This window comes from Kryptolebias marmoratus, linkage group LG14 (assembly GCF_001649575.2).
Source record: "Kryptolebias marmoratus isolate JLee-2015 linkage group LG14, ASM164957v2, whole genome shotgun sequence".
In the NCBI taxonomy this organism is placed as follows: Eukaryota; Metazoa; Chordata; class Actinopteri; order Cyprinodontiformes; family Rivulidae; genus Kryptolebias; species Kryptolebias marmoratus.
Window position 1 is genome coordinate 18,360,804 of NC_051443.1, and position 6,333 is coordinate 18,367,136.

General features: G+C 40.8%; 1 long non-coding RNA gene across 2 annotated transcripts in view; it reads left to right on the top strand.

The window, feature by feature from the left end:
* Positions 1-6,333, top strand: part of LOC112450333 — a 35,160-nt gene that overhangs the window by 26,520 nt on the left and 2,307 nt on the right. Inside the window, exons 4-6 of one of the 2 annotated variants that reach the window (XR_003038905.2) lie at positions 5,044-5,242; positions 5,493-5,690; positions 6,218-6,284. This is a non-coding gene — a long non-coding RNA (uncharacterized LOC112450333). The remainder of the gene's footprint in view (positions 1-5,043; positions 5,243-5,492; positions 5,691-6,217; positions 6,285-6,333) is intronic. The other variant, XR_003038907.2, reaches the window with a different exon arrangement.

The window sequence follows — 6,333 nt, forward strand, 5'->3', positions numbered from 1 at the left end:
GGCGAAGATCCTGGGTCCTCCAGCAAGACAACGACCCAAAGCACACAGGCCTGGTTGAAAGGGAAAAAATGGACTGTTTTAAAATGGCCAGCAATGAGTCCTGATCTCAATCCAATTGAAAATCTTTGGGTGGAGCTGAAATCTGCCATTGGCGAAAGGAACCCTGCAAATGTACAAGAGCTTGAGCATATTGCAAAAGAAGTGTGGGAGAAAATGCCACCCGAGAAGTGCAAGAAGCTTATAGATGAATATAAGAAACGTTTGGAGGCCGTCATTGCTGCCAAAGGCTGTGCAACCAAATATTAAAGAGGGGTGTCAATATTAGTGCACATGCTGGTTTTCTGTTTTGTCCTTTGGAATTAAAATATTTAAGTTGAAATGGTAATTGTCTTTGTTAAATTACTTTGGACCTGAAATTGAAAGATTCTGCTGATATAAGTTTTGAACATTTCCATTTATTTCTGAAGATATTCACTCAGCTATGCAAATCATGAAGGGGTGCCAATAATGTTAAGCAGGACTGTATATAATACAAGTCTTTTTTGCATGAAGCAGCTTACGTTTGTCCTTAAAGTCAGACATTTTACAGCAGATGTTCATTTCGGAAAAAAAAAGCGTTTTGATGTCTCTGCTGATGAACTGAGTGCAGCTACTTCTAAAGGAAACAGCATATCTAAGTTCAAAATTCTCAGAAAGTATGAACAAGTAGCATAAAGGGACCCATTTTTTCTACTCTGATCTGCACTCATCTTTCCAGCCACTGTTTGTTTTTAAAGTCCAGCAGCAGAAAACGTGGTGTGAGGAAAGTTAACGAGAACTAAGAGTAACTTTAAAAGATAAGTCCAGATAGAAATTTACTCAGGCGCTGCATTTTGCTCCAGCTCCTGACTCCAAACCTCTCAGAAGCTGTCACCTCAACCCTCTTGGGTGACTTTCTGGACAACCTGTTGACCTCAGTTGACTCTTGGATTTATGCCATCCTTCCACGAGCTCGGTCAGGAACATGCAACCTGCAAAGCATCATTTCCAAGGAAGGTCTACCCCAAATCCAGCTGTATAACAGTAACTTCTTCCCTCCTGTTGATGAGAAAAGCAATGTTTGGATCTGGTTACGACATGTTAAACAGATGCAAGATAATAAACAAACACACTTCTAATCTGATTATTCTTAAAACTAATCTGTCGATCTGGTAGAATTAACATTCTTCTGGCGTAAATTCTAAGGTGGAGAAGCTTATAAAATAGTTAAAATTATCCAAGTTCTTCTGTGTGGAAAACCTAGAACTTAAACTCAGATTTCAAAGATTATGTTCAAACAATTCTCATGGTTTAGATCAACTTATTTCTCAGATTATAAAGGTTAATTCTTGCTTTCAGAGCCTTATTCTTGTTAAATCATTGTGAAGTGAATATTTCTGTTTAACAGATGCAGTTCAATCTGTTATTGATCTGTTAACTAAATCTGGTGTCCCCTTTTAATGAGAGCTTAAACAGTAGTAAAGTACTCCATGCTTATCTGCGACAAACGCTACTCACATGAACACATTCATGCTCAATACCCATATGGGATAATTTAAACCTTTGACCAGTTAATGGCTCCAACTTAAAAATAACCGGATCGGAGTCTAGATGATATCTGAATGCAACCACACTGACCCTGCCTTTGCACAACCTTGCTGCTTTCTCTCATCATGTTCGCTGCAACAGCTGAGAAACATCTCTTACTGACGCTGAAGCACACACACACACACACACAATGGAACATGTGCATTTGCACAATTATAAACCAACACACCCTTCCAATCTACTCATGCACAAACACACACAGGCAGGTCGTGGCTTCTTATTAATATTTCCTATTCTGGAGTGCTCTTTTGGCAGATTGAGCAGATCTGCTGCCGTGTGTGGCCTGGCTGCGTGAACACATAAGAGCTTCACAGGAAAAAGCTCAGTAAATTAACCTTTATTGCCTTTTCAAGAAGTGACTCATTGGACTGTCACACTAATGAGGGGTTCCCCTACATCCAACCCATTTTTCTTCTTTTCTTTATATCCCTGTTTGCTTGTCAGTCGGTCTTAAGCCTACGTTTGAGTCATTACTGTCAGCTTTTCTATACACTGTTCTGGTATTTTTGCATTTCAATATAGTTAACTTTTTCAGGGGGCACCAATTCACAACAAACTTAATTTTACGGCTTTACTTAGATTGAAAAAGAAAAACATTTGTGAGGAGGTTATGTGGTCATGCCACTGTTTGATGATACATTCATCATGGCTGGTCAAGAGACGTAAAAGAAGCAATATGTAATACCGCCTAATATATTTACCTGGTACATTTTAGTACCCAATACAAGCCCAGTTCCTGTAGATATGCAGTACATATCAGGTACAAACTGGGCTTTCTTATGTGATGCTACTCAAGTAAATGGCATAGACTAAAAGTAGGGATGCTTATCATTTGCCTAATAATAGCATGGCCAGCAATCAGGTTTCCTGGGAAATATAAAAAATAAAATTGCAATAATGATAATACAAACATATCTGTTGATCCAATTGAGACAGGAGTAGTTTTGTAGATGAAAACTGGTCTGCAAAAGTGTTTATGTAGCTGGTAAGAGTCAAAGTAGAATCCATGTCATTGACAGGTTGCAAGTTATCTGGCTTAACATTGTGTTGTAGAAAAAAAAATCTGTGGTGGTCATAAAGTTTTGGCTGACTGGTGTAGGGCTGGCTTATAAGAAAGGAAAACCCCAAATGCTTGTGGCGCAGGTGAGATAGTGAAGCCACTCAGAATGAGCTGCATGAATTCTCATGTGAAAGTTCAAACTGAAGTTAAAGACAAAAAACAAACAAACAGAAGCTGTATGTTATTTTTAGAGACATTTTTAAAATAATCTAAAGGGGAAAGATCTCAGATCATGTGACATCGGGGTGCTTGCTTTGTACCAGTGAATCAGATATGGGCCAAATATGAGCAACAAAAAACTTGAATTGGGCTACTTTTGCTGGAAATGTAATCAAAACAAAGAAATCAGAAAGTCAACACATGGGTGTCTCGCTGTCAAACACGCAGACCGTGTGATCAAACACTTGCTTCTTGAATGAGCCACCATGCAGCTGGGAAACATTCAAAGAAGCTCGAGTAAGTGCGGAAGATATGCTGGCTGTTGCTGTTTCCATCATCGAACCACTCAATCACACATGCACTATAAAAATGTGCACCCACACTCAGACACACACAGGTTACACATGGACGGCATGCCCACACCAGGAGCTTGGAGGAGTTATTTTGCTGTTCCTCCTTAAATTGAGTTTCCTTACCTTTCGCTGTAAATACAACCTTTTTTTTGTATTTATTGCCCTACAACTTTAAGCTTGCCACAAGACAATAACAAACTGAAGCTAAGCGGTTAGGAGAGATGTTTCAATAAACACTTTCCTTCTCTGATCTCCGTGGCGCTTCTACATTAACGGTACAAACAGACAGATGTGCGGTTCCACGCGCTGCTCTAAAAGTTTCCCACCTTACTTCAGAGAGCAGCTCTTCCCTTTTTGTTATTCCAACTGCATTAACCAACCTCACCTTGTCCAACCCCTTCCATCATCCTCCCATCCCAGGCGCTCAGCAGTTTACATCCAGAGGTTGAGCAGCAGCTGGACAATAAAAGCAGCTTAAAAGGACACACTCCCACAATGTTTATGTTAACCGTTTCTGAGCAGCAATCAAAGCGGAGAGGAAAGAGGCCGGTTGTTTTGGTCGCTGGGCAGGTTTGTGTGCAGACATCATCCATCTCTTGCTGTCGCAGCTGAAACGGCCTTGTGATATTTAGGAGCAGACTGTTGTGTGTGTTTGTGTGTCCAGTCCGTAACACAGCTACTCCAAACAAGCTGTTCAGAGCTCCAGTTTGGACGTAAAGACGGGGTATGTGCACAACGTCAAGGAGGAAAGGGTGCTGTGGTCCATCTTATCGTCGAGTGGTGACACACTTTCGCTTTGTGAGCTTTGGCTCACAAGATATTTTGCTAACAAACTGGTTTAGTGCCAACAGTTAATGCCAATGTTTTAGGCAGAAATTTTGCACTTGGAGTATCTGTTGTGAATGCCTCTCAGCTACTACCACACCAAATCTGTAAGACTAACTGGATTATTGTCATTCCTAAATTTGCTATGGTCAGTTGGTTGTGGCGGCCATCTTGAATTGAGTTGTCCCATAAAGTAAATCAGTTGTAGAGCTGCATCCAATATTTATTTCCTGAAAGTATCATGACATTTTGCCCAGTGGTTTGAGATATTTTGCTAACAGACAGAGTTGACTTCAATAGTTGATGGGAAATTTTTAAACAGCTCTTGTGTAATCTGTTACCTCTCAGAATATGTGTTGGGGATCAGTCTCAGCTACTACGACATCAAATTTTTGGCAAAATATTGTTGCGATTGGCTGAGTTATAGCCGTTTTTGTGTTTTACGGTCAGTTGGTTGCGACAGTCCTTAAATCAGAATGTCATAAATGTCTTTCCATATATGTGTGTGTTGCTGGCAGCTAAATTTGGGTTATTTACATATTCTACACACAATTTATTTAACGGGGTAACTAAAATGTTGTTTTTACTTTTAATTTGGGTCTGATTAATAGTGTCAAATTTACAAATTGGATTTAAGTTTTTAATTGCATTTTAGGAAACTTTACAACTTCTACGGAAATGGGGTTTGTATTTGTGAAACAGTTGTGGTTTAAAGAATTTACATCCGTTGAGTCCCTGAGAATTTTAAGGACTTTAAAATCAGAAGAAAAATAAGGACGTAAACGCCTCACTTTGCTGCTTTTTGTTTTATAGGAATCGCACATTTACTGACCACAAGATGCAGTTTGTTCATATTACAGTCAAACACGAATCCACAGGGAACAGTCTCAAAGTAGTGACTTATCAAATCTCACTGTCATGAGACGTTAAATACCTTCATTAATTCACACGCGAGGCTTTTCTTTTCTTTATTTCAGTAGGGAGAGGGATAATCAGCTTTATTGTGTCTGGAACATGCAGGTTGCCCACGCTGCTGTGTGATCTCTGTAAGCCTGCGAGGAGATAAGAGCCCGAGTGCTGCGTGTTCCAGGATGAAGCTGCTCTCATCACTCACACATACAGCTTCTAAAATCTCTCATCTGATCTGCTCTCTGGGCCGGCCCCTCTCTAAGTGCCTCCAGTTCGCTCTGCGCTGATGAAAAGCAATCAAGTGCAGCTTGTAGGTGAAAATGGAACGCAGACTGATATTTACATTCAAGTCATTGTAATAACCCTCATTGCACACTCATGCAATCCCATAAAAAAGGGACATGCAAGGTATGCAGATGTGGTTTGCGTGTGTGTTATCGCCACACTTTATCTCCTGCCTTCATTTTTCAACATAAATACTTGTAGCACAGATTTTAAACAGCCTGGCCTCTTGAGTGTCATCCATCCATTTATTCATCTCTGTTCTTATCTCTGCTCAGATCCAGGGGCAACAGGTCCAGGTGGGAAACCCAGACATCCCTCTCCTCAGCGACACTCCTCCAGCAAGTTCTTGGTCTAGGACTTGCCTAGGAAACATCCGAAAGATGCCCAAACCACCTCAGCTGACTGCATTTGATGCGTAGAAGCAGCTTCTCTACTCTGAACTCCCCCGAGATCATGATACCTCACAACCAAAGGTAAAGGTTGGAACGTAGATGGACCAGTAGATCAAAAGATTAGCGACGCCCATCACTGTGGACAAAGACCCACTCCGTCTCCTGCTCCATCCTGCCATCACTGCTTCATACTCGGCTGTAAATCACCCCATTGCATGCTGAAAGTCATGGCTTGAACCACCAGCAGAACCTCGATATCTGCAAAAAGAGACGAGACGCTGAGGTTCCTGTCTGTGAGCGCAACATACAGGATCAGAGTCCAGGGGCAACCCAGGTGGAATCTAATCTAACCCACACTAAGAATCCAACTTTGTGCCAAAGATGCAGACACAGCTCTGGCTTTGGTTATACAGAGACTGGATCGGCCTTAAGTGACCCCTGCAGGAGTACAGCAACAAAACGGCAATCTGAAATATTTCTTAGACGCTCAAACATTTGGCCATAAACTTTTTCTTCAAAAACTCAGTTTATAACTTTAGGACCTGTTTTCATCAGTATTTTCTAACATTTTACACTGTAGTAAATAACATTAATTTGCTTTTTTTCAGTTCTCTAAAGCAGCAGCAGCACAGAAGGTGTGAATAAAATCCCTTCCCTTCATGATCCTTCATCCAGGTAATTGCTGCAAATATTTAACTTCTCATGTCTCATACTGAACTGTGGT